Source organism: Dromiciops gliroides, chromosome 2 (genome assembly GCF_019393635.1).
Source record: "Dromiciops gliroides isolate mDroGli1 chromosome 2, mDroGli1.pri, whole genome shotgun sequence".
NCBI lineage: Eukaryota > Metazoa > Chordata > Mammalia > Microbiotheria > Microbiotheriidae > Dromiciops > Dromiciops gliroides.
Genome location: NC_057862.1, coordinates 75,853,661 through 75,872,540, shown reverse-complemented (window position 1 = coordinate 75,872,540; position 18,880 = coordinate 75,853,661).

The window sequence follows — 18,880 nt, the reverse complement described above, 5'->3', positions numbered from 1 at the left end:
GATAATTGGCCCATTTCGTTCAGTTCTGGAGCATTTAAGTGTGTACACACACACACACACACACACACACACCTTTCTTGGTTTTCTTCTCACTTCTTCCCCTGGTGTGCCAAGCTGTGAGTAGCAACCATAGCAGCAGACGTTCCCCTCTTCTTGGCTTGTCTGATTTAGTAACCAACTCAGTAATTATCAGCTTTACCCATCCAGATGTGACTAGTCTCTGCACAAAACACTCCATAATGATATTGCACCTTCTTGTAACCAGCCAGGTACAAATACAACAAACCTAGGGTGCTAGGGAAGAGCAGGGGTCAGAGGTGGAGGTGACGATAGAGGAATATGATAAAACTGCAGACCAGCATCCTCTCCAGGGAACATAGTCTGGATTTGTTACACATACTCACAAGGGATGAGCACCAAGCAGAATTGGCCCTACCCACCCAAGGAATACACCATTTCTAAGGCACATCTTTAGATACTCAGTGCCAGCCCCCACCTGGCCCTCTAGCAAACACTTTGCTGGTACCCATCAGCACCCAGGATCTGCCTCATCACCTCTACTTCCCTTATACCCATCTATATAATCACAAGTTCCTTTTTTATGAAGCATAGTGGAAAGAGCTCTGGCCTGAAAGTCAGAACATGTGGACCAATAACCAGGCTCTGACACTACTTAGGGTTATGACCTTTGGCAAGTCACTTCTATGTGGGCCTCAGTTTCCTCATCTATCAAATGAGTATTAGACAGGGGCAGCTAGATGGCACAGTGGATAGAGCACGGGCCCTGGAGTCAGGAGGACCTGAGTTCAAATCTGGCCTCAGACACTTAACACTTACTAGCTGTGTGACCCTGGGCAAGTCACTTAACCCCAATTGCCTCACTAAAAAAAAATTAAAATGAGTATTAGACAGTCTCTAAGCCTCCTTTCCTAAACTGATGATTCTATCCTATCTAATTTCATTACTCTCTATTCCCTAACAGGAATTATTCTTTTGTTAGTCTCCGTAATGTTTCCCATTGGTACTTTGCTGTGTCTTGCTTAGAACCTTGACTTGTGCTAACTGCAAAGCCCTTCACCCTTCTCCCCACTTCTTCAAATCCCACCCGTTGCTTCTTCCTCCAGGAGTTCTCCCTAGATCCTCTAGACCCAGCTGGCTCTCTCTCCTTTCTCTGATCTTTCCCATCACTGGCAAAGGTTAGCACTTGATTCTATATATTGTCTTCTTTTTCTTTAATTATCTTGTATTCAGAATCTTTTTTTCCCAATCAAGTTTTGAACTCCTTGAGTTCAAGGACTGGCTTTATAATACCTGCCACTTTTATTCTTGCTTTAAGATTTGTGAAGCACTTTGAGTAAATTATTTCACTTGGACCTCACAACAACCTCATATGAGGTAGGTACAGAAGAGGGAAACAAGGTTTGGATAGGTAAAGTCACTTGCCCAGGGTCACGCAGCTAGTAAGCATCAGAAGCAGGATTCGAATCCTTGTCTCCCTAAATGCAGGGTCATCATTCCTTCAATCCCAACTGCTTTTATCCCTCATATCCCATAGAGCAGTGCAAAAATACTGCATGGAAAGCAAAATTCCCTCATTCTTATTGCACACAGTTGGTTTAAATTCTAATATCATGGGGACAGCTAGATGGCTGATAAAGGTGGTGATAAAGCACTGGCCCTGATTTCAGAAGGACCTGAGTTCAAATCCAACCTTGGACACTTGACACTTAACTAGCTGTGTGACCCTGGGCAAGTTACTTAACCCTCATTGCCCCGCAAAACAAACAAACAAACAAATTATAATAGCATGAAAGCTTTGGTGTACATTTGTGCCCTACCTTCTCAACATTCAAAGGTCCTTTATGCCTCCATTTCTTGTTAATTCATCCTCATAGTAGCCTTTAGAGGACTTTGCCTACTATCCAAAAGCAACCTCAGAGAGGTTTCATGACACCCGCAGTCAATAAACAAGGAGTATGGAAGCAACTGTCACACAGTGGAAAGAGTGTTTCCTACCACTGATACTTACTAGCTGTGCGATCATGGGTGAGTCACTCAAACTCTGAGCCTCAGTTTTATCATCTGTAAAATGAGAAAGTTGGACTAGACTAAGCCTATGAACAGGCTCAATGGATACAGTCCTGGGCCTGGAGTCAGGAAGACCTGAGTTCAAATATAGTCTCTGACACTTATTAGCTGTATGACTCTGGGTAAGTCATTTGATGTCTGTTTGCCTTAATCCACCAGAGAAGGAAATGGCAAACCACTCCAGTATCTCTGCCAAGAAAATCCCATGGATAATATGGTCCATAGGGTCATGAAGAAAAGGACATGGTGTTAGAAATGGCCAGATGGGAATATCTTTTGGTCTGGAGGAGAAAGGGGGTCATTTGTTCTAGGTCTATGATTTCACTGACATTCGGAATTCGTGATTAGAAAACTCCTTTTGCCCATGCAGATGGGTACCTATTCTGCACAATTGTCTTAGAGAGTTACCTGGGGTCACTGGTTATATAACACCTACTATGTGCCAAGCACTTTACAAATGTTATCTCATTTGATCCTCACAATGACCCTGGGAGGTAGGTGCTATTACTATCCTTATTTTACAGTTGAGGAAACTGAGGCAAACAGCATTGTACCTTCTGCATAGAAGGCGTTCAAAAACTGTCTCAATGAATTGAAGATTTGGTCAAGGATGCAAGGATGTACTGAGTAGCCGTCTGGGGGTAGCTAGGTGGTGCAGTGGATAGAGCACTGGCTCTGGAATCAGGAGGACCTGAGTTCAAATCTGGCCCCAGATACTTGATACTTACTAGTTGTGTGACCCTGGGCAAGTCACTTAATCCCAATTGCTTCACACACACACACACACACAAAGGAATAAAGGAGTCCATCAGCTCACCAGAAGGAGGTCAATGCAAAGTGGATTGAAAGCAGGAAGAAACCATTGAGGGGAACTTCCTCAGACAGAAAGGAGTTAGGGAGGAGAGACTTGATAGAGGAATTGAATGAAACCCAAGGGAATTTGCTTGTACCTGCAGCCCACCAAGAAAGGACAGAGTGACTCAAGGACCAGGTTAAGGAAATAATCCAGTCAGTCATGCCACCCAGGTAAAATTAAAAGGCAACCGTGAAAACTCAATTCATTGTGTGTTAGCAGGGTCAAATTGGCTTAAGCACAAGACTATATATACCTGTACTCCATCCTTGTCTGTAGTTTGTCCCCCCAAATTCATCACACTGTAGTAAAGTAGATTTGTAGTCTAAAATGGCTGGCTAAACATCTGATGTGCTGAAGACACATTATAGAGAGGGGCAAGAAGGAAGAAAAGGGAGAAAATGCCACCATTTCATAGGCCAAAGAAAAAGAACCTTAAACTTTAGGATAGTCCAGTGGCAGAAAGTTGCCAGTGCTAAATAGCAAGGAGTCTTCTGTTTGAGGGGGCCCTGGCCAGTTTCATCACTGGGGAAGAAAGAAAAAGGAAACAGAAAAATTAGTGAGATAGAATGGAGAGCAGGAAAGGAAAAATAAAAAAGAGAGAAGTAATAGAGATAAGAGACAAGATTTAAAAAAGAATATGGATAGAGTGCTTGGCCTGGAGTTAGGAAGATCTGAATTCAAATCTAGCCTCAGACACTCACTACCTAGGTGATACTAGGGAAAGCACTTCATCTTTGCCTCAGTGTCCTCATCTATAAAATGGGGGTAGTACTATAACTACCTCTCAGAGTTGTCATTAGGATCAAATGAGATAACAATTATAAGGTACTTAGCATAGTGCTTCACACATAATAAACACTATATAGATGTTAGCTATCATTATTATTATTGAAAAGAAGGAAAGTTGAAATAGAGACATAATGAGGAACAATTGTGTTATTATTTTAGCTTATTGTTTTGTGAGCCAACGGGCAATGGAAAGATACATGGGGAGTGTAAATAGACTGTAACACATCAGCAATGATCATTTGTATGAAAAAGGGGACTCAAAATATCAAGGACATTTTTGACAAAAAAAAAAAAGTTGAGCTGATTAGCTTGGCAAAGAAGGGGATAAAAAGATATCCCAAGAGCCACAGAAATATCCAGGAGTTATTTAATGATCTAGAGAAGATTGTCTCTAGTGTATTCAGTAGATCCTTAATGAAGGAATTCAGGAAAGGCAAGGACAAGAATTTCATAGGATGAGGAGGCATGGATGGGTCATTATCTCTTCCAGTGAAGAGAATGCCCACATTAGTGAGCACATGGCTCCAAGATATGGACATATTATTGCTAGTGTCCATTCGTTGTTCATTCATTTCAGTTGTGTCTAACTCTTCATGAACCCATTTGGAGCTTTCTTGGCAAAGACGCTAGAGGGGTTCGCCACTTCCTTCTCCAGTTCATTTTGCAGATGAGGAAACCGAGGCAAACAGGGCAAAGTGACTTGCCCAGGGTCACACAGCTAGTGAGTGTCTGAGGTTGGATTTTAAACTTGGGAAGATGAGTCTTCCTGACTCCAGGCCCAATGCTGTATCCACTACAGAACCCAGCTGCCCATTCTAAACAGATTTCATCAGGAGAAGGCCAAGCAGTGTCACAAAGGTGAACATAAAGAATTGGGTCAGAGATTATACAAGTGGAAGGGAGGTAGGGATAAGAAGGAAAGGGAGTTGGCTGAGTACCCAGGAATTAGATGAAAACACAGTAGGCATGGTATGTATCCACTGGTGATGGTGGTAGGGTAATGAGTGGGAAAATATTGTTGGACTCTCAGTAATTAAATTAATCGTTGGAATCCTCAAAACATAAAGCAGATTGTATCTAATCACTTTATCCCAAGTCTATCCATCCACTGCAACATTATGAAGCCAACTCTGTATTGCATCATTATTCTCTTGCTTCTCTTCAGTCTATATTTCTGAAACTCTGTTTTGAAATCTTCCATGTTCCTCTGTTTCTCTATCTCCCTTTCATTCCTCTGGGACAAAAGGTAGGAGGACAACGAAAGGGATGAGGGTTTTCCTCATCCTGAATTCAAGCTTCCCCCAGAAGGATCCCCCAATGCAATGAGTCTCAGAAAGTTGAAACACTGCATCTACAGGGGGAACCATTAAAAACTGGGTCTCTGGACCAATGGTAGACAGGTGAAAGGAAAACTGAGTCATGAATCCATAGAATTATTGAACTGGGAGAGGCATCTATTCCAATCCTCTCACTTTAGATATGAGAAAACTGGGTCTCGAAGGGATGAGATGACTTGCCCAGAATCACACAGCTTTCCAGTTCTACCTGAGATGAAAACTTGGGCTCCTGGATCTCTAATCTAGTGCAATTTACTTCTATGTGCATAGATTTGCCATAGAATTCCATGCATCTCCACTTTCCCTTTCCCCATTTCTCCATATCCATTCTGTCTTCTTAGGCCTTCCTCTGAAGTCTCTCAGAATCATTTCGTCCTCTCTGTTCCAACTGTTTCCACCCTCAGATTCTAATCCCCTTGCACCTGAATTTCAGCAATGGCCAGCCAGCTAGTCTCCTTGCCTGCCGGTTCTTCTAATCCATCCTACACACCGCCGCCAGATTGATCTTTCTTAAACCCTGCTTCCCTCCTGTTATTCCTCTACTCAAGAGTTCCACACTGGCTCCCCATTGCCTACTACATCGATTCCAAATTCCTCTGTCTGGCTTTAAAGGCCTTCCTTTAAAGTATTGCTTCTACTCCAAACTTGCATCTTGCCTTCCCCCAGGACATATTCACAAACACCTGTCCAAAGTTATTTCCTGCTACTCCTCCAAATGCACCCTCCAGTCCAGTCTCACAGTTCCTAAGCACACCAGGCTTATTGCCTTGGTTCATATTGATCCTCTCCCTCCAACCCACTACTCCCCTCCCAGACTTGGGACACGCTCTCTTCTTCTTTCCATATTTCACCTATCCTTCAAGGTTGGAATCACATCTCACTCCTTCCATGGGCAAATCACTTCGACCTTCTGAATCTGTTTCTTCTTCTGGAAAATGGTGATGATAATACTTATCATTCCTACCTCACAGGGTGTTCTGTAAGGATCAAATGAGATAATGTATATAAAACATTTAGCGAATCTTAAAGTGCTATGTAAATGTTAGCTAATATTTTTATTTCTCTTGCTGAGCACATAGTACAGGGCTCTGCATGCAAGCTGGGGGTGATCAATAAATGTTGACTGACCATTTGTATTTAGTCTATGGGGTAGGAAGAAGAATTTCCCTATTATTTTGGTTCTACAAATTTAGCTCAGACGAGTAGAGAATAAAAGGAACTGTGGGCTTATTTCAACAGGGAAGGAATTTAGGTTACATACATGTATGGCACAATTTTCTCTCTGTAAGAGCTGTGAGAGACTAGAACTAATTACCACCAGAGGTTATAGAATTTACTTCCCTAGAGAGCTTGGAGAACTGGACAGATATTCCCTGATCAGATTTGATATAGATACAGTTTTGCCTGAAGGCAATAGTATGTTTAATGCCTTGGCATAGTTGGCATCAGGACAGAGTTACCCACCAGCAGTCCAGTTATCCAGGAAGGGTATGGCAGTTTCCGAAGCCTGGGTAGGCCAGGGATCTATCTAGTCACAATGGAATGGATAGGGCTGGAAGGATCAAGGGAGTATTGATTTAGGAGGGGAAGAGTCGGGGGGGAAAAGGCTATCTAGGAAGGCCCAAGGGTTGAGCAGAACTGAGCTTCAGTGGAAAACTTACAAAGCTAAGATAGAGCCCCAAGGTGTACATGAGAACTTTTAAATAATAGTAGTGTACAAACCCCTTGTATTTGTATAGTACTTTATAGTTTATAAAGCATTTTCATATACTTTATCCCATCCTGAAAAGTAGACAGGGCAGCTATGATCATGCCCATTTTAGAGGAGAGGAGCTGAAGGCTGTGACTTGTCCAAGGTCACTATTAAATAGCAGAGCAAATATAAGCAGACAAGCCTTCTGATTTTCAGTATTATGCTGTTTCTACCATACCACATTGCTTAAACTGAATATCCCTACAAGACCATTGTGTAGGTGCCTGGGTTCCATTGGCCAGCTGCCACCTCCAGTGTGTGTGTGTGTGTGTGTGTGTGTGTGTGTGTGTGTGTGTGTGTGTGTGTGTGTGTGTTATTTATTTCCAGCCACTCTATCCCTTACTTGATCACAGATTTCTAGCACTGGTCCTAGCTCTGTCCTTTTCCATGGGGAGCAAACAACCAATAGATAACTACCATTACTAGGAACATGTGATACTAGAAAGGTGTGGAAGAGCTCCATCTGGTGGTTTTCTTTGGAGGTGGAAGCCGGCCAATGGAACCCGGACACCTACATAATGGACTTGGGAGCTAGAAGACAAAAATGGGTAGGTCTTAAGACCTCCTCCAACAGGAATCTCACCACGTATCTCGTGTCTGAGCTCCTGCAACAGCTGGCCTCCCTCTTTCCAGATTGTCTTCCCTCCAAACCATTCTACATAAAGCTGGCAGAAGAATCTTTCTCAAATGCTATTTTCATCTTTTCTCCAGTGTTCAAAGAACCTGCTATTGCCTATAGCAGCAAATCATTTTCCTCTGCCTATTCTTCAAGGCTATTTACTGACATCACCTAGGGCCCCCAAATACTAGTTCGGTTTTATCTTTCCTTATTTCCCAGAGTGCCCCCTTTCTTAGAGCCAAGCACAGCTGGTTGCAGTCCCCTGTACACATGTTCCAAAATTTTTCCTGGATTTTGACTCCAGATCTTAGTTTCTACCAGTCTCCTCCTTTGAAATCTTCTCTTAATTTATCGATTTTATCCTTCAAGGTCCGGTTTAGAAAGCAAGCACTAATCTGTTAGTTATGAGATCTGGGTTCCAGTCTCAGCTCTGTCACTATTAAGTTGTATATTCTTGAGTAAGTCATCAACTGTCACCATTCTGTTTTATTCATGTGTGATGGGGATAATACCTATCAATAATAATAATAGATAATATTTATATATCCGTTTAAAGTGCATAAAGTGCTTTACATACATTATCTCATAAGACTGTCATGTGGAAAAAGACTTGGTTTTGGGGTTAGGGTTGGGGAAGGGGAGCCACATTTCTAGACCTGTGATTTCATCAGTGCAAGCAATGCTTCCATAGATTCAATTCTCTGTATGCTGATCATTCTCTCATCAACTTATCTAGCCCTAACCTATCTCCTAAACTTCAGATTCCCATCACTATCTGCCTGTTGGACATCTCAAACTATCTATCTATCTATCTATCTATCTATCTATCTATCTATCTATCTATCTATCTATCTATCTATCTATCCATCTATCCATCTATCTATCTATGAATTCAGTCTCAGACACACACACACACACACACATCTGAGACTGAATTCATTATCTTCCCCCCTTTCCCCAAAACATATGCTTCTTCTGAACCTCTCCATTTGTGTAGAGGGTACCACCATCCTCTTAGTCACCCAGCTCACAACCTAGAGGTCATCCTCTTATCCTCACTCTGTCACCCTCCACATCGAACATGCTGCCAAGCCCTATCAAATTTTCTTTTGTAACATCTCTTGGATATAGCCCCTTCTCTCCTCTAACACTGCAACCCTAGTTTAGGCCTTTATCACCTAACACTTGAGCTACTGAAATAACCTGCTGGTTGGTCTCTCTGACTTGAGTTTCTCTCTCCCCACTCCAACCCAACCATCTACTCAACTTGGTCAAATTGATATTCCTAGGGTATATATCTGACCAATCTGCCCTCCTCCTTCAATAAATTCCAATGGCTTTCCCATTTACTCCAGGATCAAATATAAAATCAGGTTTGGCATTCAAAGCCCTTTAAAATGTGGCTCCTCCCTATTTTTCCAGTCTTATTACACCTTACTCTCTACTATATACTCCATGAGCCAGTGAAACTGGCCTCCTTGCTGTTCCTTGCACAAGACTCAATCTCTGGTCTCTGCTGGACCATCCCTGGTCATCTTGACTTATCATCTTACCACTGGACTCCGGAGACTCTAGAGGAGGGTGATGCTGATGACTTTGGACAGTTCTGCCTCACTTAAATCCAATTCACTTGCAAGTCAAGGCATCATCCTCCTGATGTCATTGGTACTCTTCAAGAACAAAGGACATGGGGGCAGCTAGGTGGCACAGTGGATAAAGCACCAGCCCTGGATTCAGGAGGACCTGAGTTCAAATCCGGCCTCAGACACTTGACATTTACTAGCTGTGTGACCTTAGGCAAGTCACTTAACTCCCCCCCCCCCAAAATAATAAATTAACATTATGTTGCCCTATCCCCTTATTCTCTCTCTCACATAGACATAACTACATACATATAAATAAACACACATACACTAACACACACACGTATAGGGGCAGCTAGGCAGCTCAGTGGATAAAAGTGCCAGCCCCAAGTCAGAAGGACCTGAGTTCAAATTGAGCCTCAAACACTTACTAGCTATATAACCCTAGGCAAGTCACTTAACCTTGTTTGCCTCAGTTTCCTCATATGTAAACTGAGCTGGAGAAGGAAATGGCAAACCATTTCAGTGTCTTTGCCAAGAAAACCCCAAATGGGGTCATGAAAAGTCATCTATGACTAATTGACTAAACAATATACACATACATATAATCATGCATGTATAAATATACATATTGTATATGTGTATAAACATACACACACACACACACACACACACACACACACACACACATATATATATATATTTCACATTTTGGTTGCAAGTTCCTACCACTCCATTTACCACAGATAGTCTCAAATTTGGGGGTTTCTCAAGACTCTTTCCCCCATCACTCTAGATTCAAAGTTATGCTACCTTTTAAGGGAAATTTTACTACAAGTTTTTGTAACTATTGCTTTCTGTCCAACACAATGCAAAATAAAGAGAAATGTATTCTTTTATCTAAATTATAGTCATTCTTCCATCCTGTTCCCTATACACTATATATCCTGCTGTTAATAGCACTAAACTAGAAAGCATCAAAGCTAAATTCCAGAGAGTTCTCTTTTAGGTTTAGACTATACTAGATGTTGTCCGAGGTCCTTTTCAACTTTTCTGAGATTCTGTGATCAGCTAGCATCACATTTTAGAAGAGCTGACTCAGGGTCACTTAAAGAGCAACCACTCTCCCCCTGCTGGAAGAAGGCAGCTGCTACACCTATTTAAAATAAAATCTCAAACTGGACTCTGCAGGGAATTAATTTCAAGTCAATTCAGTTCAACAAAAACTTATTGCTGGGAAAGATACAAAGACATAAGATATATACTTGACATTATGGAACTTACAATGCAGTAGAGTAAGATATACTCAAATGACTATAAGATATAATAACATATGATAAGTGCATTACAGTGCTTAAGAAGGGTTGTATGTATGATATGACTGGGAAAAGGTCATTCTCAAAGGAGGGCAGAGTGTTCCAGTTAATTTAATATAATAGTTGACTGTAGTTTAAACATAAATGCTGTCATATTGAACCTGTTGAAAGTCTTCCTAAAATACATGAGTATAATTTCCTGCCTTAGTAAATACAGTAAAATGAACCTCATTTAATCATGTACACAACCAGGTACAGACTAGAAGACAATTTGTTTAGATATTTTAGAAGAGGACTGTGCTTAGGTATGTTTGGACTAAATTACTTTTGAGTCATTGAACCTTGCAACTTTGAAATTCCATAATACTATGATCTAGTATCCTGGAGAATCTTGGATCTGTTGATAGGCCCACAGGGTATAGTAGATATGAGGCTGTGTGAGAGAGAGAGTTGATTAGGTTGCATATTTACTGGTCCCAATACATGTCCTTGAAATTTCTTTTTTTTTAAATCCTTTATATCAGTTTGTTCTCCTATCACCTCTTCTCTTATCATTTAATTCCTCCTAAAACTCCATCCAGAAAAATTCTATTTAACTGTTAGGGTTAGTGTTAGTTAATTGAGGTTTTTCTGTGCTGTTTTAATGATTTGTCTCACTGTGTAAAAAAAAAAAATCAGCTGGGGGCAGCTAGGTGGCACAGTGGATAAAGCACTGATCCTGGATTCAGGAGGACCTGAGTTAAAATCCAGACTCAAACAGTTGACACTTGCTGTGTGACCCTGGGCAAGTCACTTAACCCTCATTCCCTCCCCCCCCCAAAAGTTCAGCTTATCTGTTCTGTTTTGCCTTGGTCCATGAGATGTGTGGTTCAGTAGGAATTCCAGTGTTTCTAGGCTTGTTCTGGAAGACGGCTAAGGCAGTATCAGAGGATCATACATTTAGACCTGGAAAGCGTTTAGAGGTCAGCTGGTCCAACCCCTTCCTTTTACAGATGAGGAAACTGAGGACCCAGAGAGGATAAGTGACTTGCCCAAGGTAAGTGGCCCAAGGCCACTGAGTTGGCATTCAAACACAGGTTCTCTGACTCCAAATTCAGTGTTCTTTTTAGTATTCATTGCTTCCTCATTTTCCTAATGTCTAAAAATGGTGATAACATCACAGAATCATAGAATTGGGAGGTAAACAGGACCATTTTATTCCAGTCCACCTGAACTTTTACAATATCCCTGACATAGCTTGAAGACCTCCAGTGAAGAGAAACCCACTACCCCCCCAAAAGTAGCCCTAATTGTGAGAAAATCATTGCTTTCATCAAATCTACATCTGTAGCTTGTTGTCTGAATTACACTCCTTGAGAGCCCCTCCTCCATGCTGAGCCATATGCTGGAATCTTGTAGTAATTAGGCACCAGAAATAGTTGTGAAGCACATAATAATGCCCTATTTCATAAATGGCAAAACCTTGATGACCACAAATGGGCAATGCCACCAAATGCTCCAGTGTGATGATGTCCTGGCCTTCAGAAAACCAACAAAATCAGCATGAAAGCAACAAGAGACTCTCCCTGTGCCTTGTATCTAAGAGGCACTTAGCAAATGTTTGCTTACTACTGGACCCAGCTGTCACCCCAACCTGTAAATTAGGGTAGCAAATAGACTAGGGTCTAAATCTGGGCATTGATGGGCTAGAGGAATCTTTAGAGGAATTTATTTTACCTCAGTTATTTCTGGATATACCCCCACCCCACCAGCTAACCCTTGTGAGTGATGAGAAGCCAATTTACCCTCAGCTCAAGTCTTCACTGGGTTCAGAGCCCGATCAGTTACAGCAAGTATTTATTTTTACTTAACTGGAAAGAATTCTGGATTGGGAATCAGAAAAGCTTGGGTTTTATTCCCAGACTGATATCAACTAGTTGTGTGACCTTGGTGGAGGTGGGGGGAGCATTCCTTCCCTTCTCTAGATCTGTTTATTCATCTATAAAATGACAAATTTAGAATAAGTTATTTCAAAGGTCCTTTCCTGTTCTAAGACTCTATGATTCTGTGAATTGGGATGGCTGACAAATTAAGAAAATTAATGCACAGCCTAAAGGCACAATAAGATATTCAAATTATACTGGGAACATATTTAAAGGTCAATATGTGGCTAGTGGCTAGAGAGTCAGCCTTGAACTCAGTAAGATATGGATTCAAGTCCTGCCTCTCAAAGCTATGGGACCATGGGAAAACATAAATTACTGTTGATCTGCCTATTTGCATATTTGGAAGGTGTTTTAGCAATGGGAAACCAAACCAAGGAAATAGCTCCCAAAAAGTACATTTCAGAGAAGATTGCATCCTGGAGCTGCCCTTTAAGAACTATAAGAAATCACAAATAGATATTAATTTTCAGTCTTGAAGGAGAGACAGCATGTCTGGGAGAATAGAATCTGCATTTGTCTTGAAAGGTCCAGATGGATGGATCTGAAAACTGGGCATTCAGTAAGCAATGAAAGGGTCGAATTAGATCATCTTTAAGGATTCTTCCAATTCTAAAAAGTCTGTGGTCCCATGACTCTAAGTTAAAGTGTCACAGAGATGAGAATGGCAAACCTAGAATAATGTTGGACAAAGGTTATCTATTGGGTCGAGGAAAAGAAGGTGAGCAAAACTCTACAGGGATAGGATATCAGAGCTAGAAGGAACCTTAGCTAACAACAAACCTAATGTCCTTATTTTACAGATGAGGAAACTGAGGCCCACTGAGAGAACATGACTTGGTCTTGTCATAGGGCATCAGGAGACATGTATTTGAATCCCAGTTCGTGTGACCTTAGGAAACTCAATTGAATATTCTAAAATTCAATTTTTTTAATCTATAAAATGTGACTAATACATCCTAGGGATGTTGTGAAGGTCAAATGAAATGATGTATGTTAAGTGTTTTATAAACCTTACAATGCTATGTAAATATAATTTTTTTTCTTTCTTTGGAAGGGAATCCGTGTTGAGTGACTTGCCCAGAGTCAAACAGTTAGTAATGAGGCTGGATTTGAACTCAGGTCCTTCTGACTCCGAGGTTGTTGCTCTATCTACTGCACTGCCTAGCTGCTCCAAATATTTCTTTTAATGATTCTTATTAGAACCAGGAGTAGAACTCAGGCTTCTTGACTCCAAATTCAGGGTTCACTCTATTTGGCCAAGTTCATGATATGAGGGATGTGATAATATCATTGCATCCTGCTCCCATCACATAACCTCACTTCTTTTTCTAGCAGGGTTTTAATGCCTTGTACATTGTAGGCATTCAGAAAGAAGACTGTTGAAGTGAACTTAATGGAAAGGAGGAAAGCCTCTCACTATCTCTGTAAACTTAGCAGTGGCTGATGGCACGACTAGTCTTTGGATTGGGATAGTCCAGGCTTGGACTCAGTAAGGATGGGGGCAAACGTCCATCACAAGTACAATTTCATGGATCCCTGCCTCCATGACTTCAGTCAGGATGCGCTCGGCTGTGGCTCTACCTGCCTGCTCAAGACAGTTCCCTCCCGCCTTTCGAGATGAACTTTTCTCTATTCCAATTGTTTTCAAAGACTCCTTTTGTTCTTTATGGGTTTCCCATTCCGCTGGGATTTCCTATACCTTCCATTGCTCTTGTGCCACAGTACACTGAAGCAAATGGGGAAGAGCCAAGTGAGTTTAAAAGGAGCCAGTTCTTACAATCCCAAAGGAATAAATAAAAACACATTCATTAAGCACTTACTATGTGCTGAGTATTGTGCCAGGTACTGGAGAGACAAATAGAGAAGTGAGACATTCCCTGCTCTCAAAGAGTTTCCATTCTAATTATAACATATATAGGGGGGTACAGCTACAGGGCAAATTGCAAGAGCCATTTGTCCCTTGGGTATAGTGGCAGGATGGATGGGGAATGCCTGCGGGTCCAGAAAGCATAATAGCAGGGAAGATGTTGAGACCCAGTGCAACTTAAGGAGCAATGGCAGATATTAAAGCCTGGTATCCCACCCTCTTGGGCAGCTAAGGGCCCCGGTGGAGAGAGTGGTGGTCCTGGAGTCAGGAAGACCCCTCTTCCTGAGTTCAACCCTGGACTCAGATACTTCTTTACTGTGTGATCTTAATCCTGTTTGCCTCAGTTTCCTCATCTGTAGAATTAGCTGGAGAAGGAAATTACAAAACACTCCAGAATGTTTCCAAGAAAGCCCTAAATGAGATCACAAAGAGTCATATGCAACTAACTGACTGAAGAACAGCAGCCCACCATCTCTCTAGAACAACTGTAGTTGGTGATTCCTGCTCATCCAAGTGCAGTGAGTGACAATGTCTCTAGTGATAGGTACTGGGAAGGGAGTAGTGTGTCCAAAGGTAGAGGCTCTAGGTTACCGCTCATGAGAATGTGGATCTGGTAGGAGATGGGGATGGGGGGAGAAAAGGGGAAAGGTTCCCCACTCCTTATATACCACTCCTGCTGTGCCCTCAGGCCTCCCATTGATATCTGAGAAACAGAATGACTCAAAACCTGCAGTGTAATTCTCTGCATGCCCCCATGGACATCCCCCACCCCACCCCGCCCACGGCAAGCCTTTTCTTCCCTCCTCCCAAATCTGCTGAAATTAATAACCTTTCTCACAGGCCTGCTGGCCACTATTAACCCAGTCAAGCATCTGAACTGCTTTGGGTGGTCTTGTGAAGGTTAATGAGGGCTAAGACTGTCTGGGCCTCCTGGAGGTTGCTGTCACCCCTTGTCATGCCCCAGAGCCCTATTCTGGCCTCTTCCTGTCGCCGGGACATCATTAGAAATGTTAATTATTAATTATCACTAAAAGCCCTTTTTGCTGCATTGCTGTTCTTGATCGCTCTCACTATCTCTCTTTTTTTCCCCTTTCCTTCTGTAACTGGATCCTCACTCTCAAATCTCCTGTCTTTGCTCTGCTCACCTCTCTACCTGCTGCCAGGAGAGTTGGAGGTGCCCCTGGGTAAAAGGTATGTATATGGGGCAGGGGGAGGGAGAGACATCTAGCCAGGTCTCTAGGTCGCAGTGTTTTATGCTGAGGCACCACTTCTACCTTTCAGGTAAAAAATCTTGTTTTGAACTTTGAAAAATCAAGGGAACAGAAACACGCCAGTGGTGGAGTTTTATCATTTCATAGCATTCTTGATGAGCCTAAGTGACCTCCTCTCCACTTTACCACAACATCTCTCAAACTCATTTAGTTCATACTTGAATCTCTACCTTTGGTGATCATGGTCAGCCTTAAGAAATTAGCAGAAATTACGTTTGAGGGGCACCAAGAAAACACATCCCCCCATGCAAAACTATTTCTCCTATTCTGAACCAATGCCTGAATTTTTCTATTAGAGATTCATTTCTCTGCATATTGAAGGCTTTTCAACTTCCAAGAGTCTCCTATAACAATGAAAATATCCCTGGAAAAGGTGACCTCATAAGCCTTATCTCTCAACTATTATCAATTAACCATATAGCAGAGATACTAGCCCTGGCAATGGGACATGTGATAAATAGGAGAGAAGAGAGAGAAGAAAACAGAAGTGAGAAGATGCATCCCTAGGAACACTAAATTATAAGCTCCTTAAGGACAGGTCCACCCTCCATATCATAGAGTCTTGCACCTCAAAGACATTCAGTAAATGCTGATTGGTTGAATGATGAATGGCAAGACCTGAAGATGTCAATGATGGGCTGGATGTAGAAATGGTCATTAAAAACAGATTTAAAACAAGGAAGATAATTTCCTAGGCTGGGGTAGGGGATACTGTGGAACAGTCAAGGAGGAGAGGTGAACCAGGAAAAACTGGGGACCAGTTAGAACCACTCTAGGAGGGGCAGCTAGATGGCGCAGTGGATAGAGCACTGACCCTGGATTCAGGAGTACCTGAGTTCAAATCCGGCCTCAGACACTTAACACTTACTAGCTGTGTGACCCTGGGCAAGTCACTTAACCCCAATTGCCTTACTAAAAACAAAACAAAACAAAAAAGAACCACTCTAGGAGCCACTCTGTTCATTGTGTGTGTATATAAAAACACATATGTGTATGTATAAATACATGATACATTTATCTATTTAGGTGTATGTTTCTGCACATACATATTTGTGTGCATATACAAAGTCCTGAGTTTTTGCCACCTGCAAAGACATAGAATAGTTTTGTTATGTAGGATCCTACTTTGTCACGTAATCTTCTTCATGGTAGAATTTTACCTGCTCCCTATTAAATTACTCTTTTTTTGATAAGTTACACTGTAAACAAGTTCAGTAGTTGTTTTTGTGTCTCTGTTCCCAATAGACTGTAAGGTCCTTGAGGACAGGAAGCAACTCTTTTCATTCTTGTTGAAAAAAACAACAAACCAACCTTCATGGTGCACAATACTGAGTATATAGCTCAGTAGGTGTTGTCTAACTTTGCTTAGATTAACATTTTCTCAGAAGGAAACGTGGCTGTCCACAGCTTATTCTAGAAGCAATGGGACTCTCTTTGACTTATTTTAGAAGAACCATAGAATTGTAAACTCTTAGAACTGGAAAGCACCTTAGAAGGCATCCCATCAATAACTAACTTGTAGAAGGGCCCTAAACTGTGTTGAAGGAGGAGATAAAACTACCCCTTCCCCTCTCTGTTACCTAAGTAAGATTCTAGGGCATCTAGGTGGTTTGGTGCATACTGCACTGGCCCTGAAGTTGGGAGGACCTGAGTTCAGATCTGACTTCAGACACTTATTAGCTGTGTGACCGTGGGCAAGTCACTTAACCCCAATTGTCTTAAACAGTCGGGGCCATCTCCAGACAATCTGATGTATATCTTGCCACTGGACCCAGATGGCTCTGGAGGAGAAATTGAGGTTGGTGACTTTGCACAGCCCTTCCTCACTTAAATCCAATTGACTACAAGTCATGACATCACCCCGATGTTATGGTCATCTTTGAAAACAAAGGACAAACAACAACAATTAAGACTCTAAGGTACCAGGGGAGGGAAGAAGGCAATTTCCACTGAGAGGGAGGGCCCCTGTTATCCCCAAAGCAAGAGTATCCCTGCTCTCACTCAATGTGGAAATTCCTTCCCTGGCATCCCTTAACAAGTGGCTATCCAGTCTCTGTTTGAGCATTTCTGGTAATGGGTCACTAACTTTCATGAGGAAACAAACTAGTTCCATGATTGGACTACTCTAATTGTTTAGAAAGTTACTATATTAAAACAAAAATCTGCCTCTTTTAACTGACATCCATTCATCCTAGTTCTCCCTCTTGCAAAACTTGGGGTCATTCTATTCCCTCTTCAATAAGACAGTTCTTCAAATAATTGAAGACAAACATTATGTCCCTCTTTAAGTCTTTTCCAGATTAAATATTACTAGTTCATTCAACCAATTTTCACAAGATATAGTTTCTAAACCCTTTATTGCCCTAGTCATCATCTCCTGAACACACTCCAATAATCAACATCCCTCTTACTATGTGACACTCAGCAATAACCACAATAAATAAAGTAAAGTATATATGACTATTATCTCCCAAGGTTGGGGCACTATAATTCTATTAATTCAGACAAAGATTATATTAGCATTATTGTCAGTCACATTACACCATTGACATACTGAATATATTCTTTTAAGAATTCCTAGGTCTTTTTCGCATGAATTCTTTCCAAGTCAGGGTCCCCTTATGTGGTTCTTGTGCAAATGATTATTTGAACCTAAGTGTATGACTTCACATTTATTGTCATAAATTTGATCTTGTTGATTTCAACACAGTATTTCAACCTGGCAATATATTTCTGAACCTTGATTCTGTCATCCATAATATTAGCTATTCCTCCCAACTTTTGTCTTCAAATTTGATAAATATACCTTCTGCCTTCATCCAGTTTATTGATAACAACTAAAGGGTAGCCATCAGGTGATTAATTTTTTTCATCACAGCATCTCATCTATCAAGCTATCTGGGGATTGCTGTATACATTGGTGGATGGCATCTCTATGCTAATAAAATCATAAATATTTGTTGTTTTCCCTCAGTAAAATGTAAACTCCTTGAAGGCAGAGACTGTTTGGATTTTATCTTTGTATACCCTGTGCCTAGAGCAGTGGCTGGCATATAGTAGCTGCTTAATAAATCACTGTTGAATTTTATTGAATGTTGAGCGGGACCAAGGACAGAGCTCTGTGGCAAGCCACCAGGCATGCCCTTCCAGACTGACATGGGGTCATTAAGCAAGACTTTGGGTCCAATTATTTATCCAGCCCTGGAGCCACTTAACCATAGTATCATTTTTCTATCTCCACTGTCAGAACATCATAAGACTTTTTCAAATGTCTTTTGAAATTTAAATGCATTCTACCTATGTTATTCTCCTGATCTGAATGAAGGAGGTACTTAGTCAAAATGTTGCCAATACATATCTGGGCAGCATAAACTCTTAACTCTAGCATTCAACCCTCTACAATCTGGCTGTACTATACCTATCTGTCCTTAGCTCATCCCACTTCCCTTTGCACATTATTCCTCTCATTGAATTGT